Raw genomic sequence first — 1,513 nt, forward strand, 5'->3', positions numbered from 1 at the left:
AGAGGCAGCCCCTGGAGTACACAGGCACTGGAGTGCTCAGTCACCCCACGAAGTGCACACTCCCTGGAGTACTTCCTCACACCAGTGGATGTGAAACCCCCGTAGACGCTCGCTGCAGTACAGACACACTGGAGTACACTCTCACCCAAGTCCCAGTGAGCTCTATATCCTGTGCTTTAGAACATTTGGAAGTGATAACGTTGTATATATGTTCTCTTTATCCAAATCCCACTTCTGATGCTGGTTTATGTAGAAACACAGGAATCCAATATTAATGTGTACAGACCTACAGAGAGAGAAGCAACTCATATATTGATAGTTCGTACTCTGGCTTGATTGAAGGAGGTGTCTTGAGGCTAATGGCCAAAAAATTAAAACCGAAATTAGCCTGTAGAAGAAAATTGTGTAAGGCAGAAGAATGTATTAGCATCAGAAGTAGAGGAGAAAACATGCTTATATTTTTATTATGTCTTAATTTAAATATCCTGGAATTGAGATTCAAATATAATAGTGCTGATGTCTTAAGTTAGTAACTTTCCATAATTTCAGTCTAAATTCTGATTATTTATGAGACCAGAGTTATGAATATTTCCTATTATTTCTATTCCTCAAACTTTTGGACTGGATTTCTCCAAGGAATTCTTTTTTCTTACTCCCATTTTCCTCTTCATTTTGAAAGTATCCATTCTGAGAAGTGGCTGAAAGACAGAAAAACATACACATAGAAATAGTTTTATTGCAGGTATTAATTGTAAAATATTCCTTCTTTTCCTGTAGGAAATATGAAGGTGAATCAGGAAATGGATGGCTTTTTCATGTCACATGAATCAGTACCCCAGAATTCATCATTTTCACCAAATATCTGACTTCTTTTAGGGACCTGAAGTTAGATGGCCCTTATTTAAGGCTCATTTAACAACTTCTTTAACTGTCGTATCTGTCAGAGACCTTAATAAACAGAAAGAGTCAATTACTAAAAAGCAGCTTGCACATTTATAAATGCAAGCGCACATTTATTTATATTATTTACTTGTGTTGGAAATATCAACTTAAGCATTCATAAAATTAAATCATACAAATACTGCGAGAAATACTACTTTGTTCTCTCTTTGATCACAAATGATAAGCAAACTCATCAGACAAACATCTAGTTCGTTCAAAAGCCAAGTTATTTAGAATCTGATCTCACTGTTACTAAATCATAGATATTACAGGTACTAGTCAGTGTAACCTTTAGACACAGCACATAATGTGAGAGGTGGATTTTGACAGAAAACAGGAGAGAGTTTGTAGCTCTGGCATTTATTTCTCTGTGGCTTAAAGCAAGTATTGCAATGGTGCCTTTTGCTAACACAATTAAATTTCTTGCTCAGTTTGAACTCATCTTTTGTTTGCTACTGGGATAGACACTACTGGGCTACAGTCTTGCACAGTCTGCTTGTTAGCAGTATACTTCCCTACTGGAAACATCTGAAGATGACATTCAAATAAGGCAGATTCTTGATGATCCAGG

The 1,513-nt window shown here is 36.5% G+C and overlaps 1 non-coding gene across 1 annotated transcript; it reads right to left on the minus strand.

Moving 5' to 3' along the window:
• Positions 1–787: 787 nt before the first annotated feature.
• Positions 788–856, minus strand: LOC139793818 (small nucleolar RNA SNORD123). The gene has a single exon (XR_011724815.1). It is a non-coding gene; the product is annotated as a small nucleolar RNA SNORD123 (small nucleolar RNA).
• Positions 857–1,513: the final 657 nt, after the last annotated feature.

This window comes from Heliangelus exortis, chromosome 2, assembly GCF_036169615.1.
Source record: "Heliangelus exortis chromosome 2, bHelExo1.hap1, whole genome shotgun sequence".
In the NCBI taxonomy this organism is placed as follows: domain Eukaryota; kingdom Metazoa; phylum Chordata; class Aves; order Apodiformes; family Trochilidae; genus Heliangelus; species Heliangelus exortis.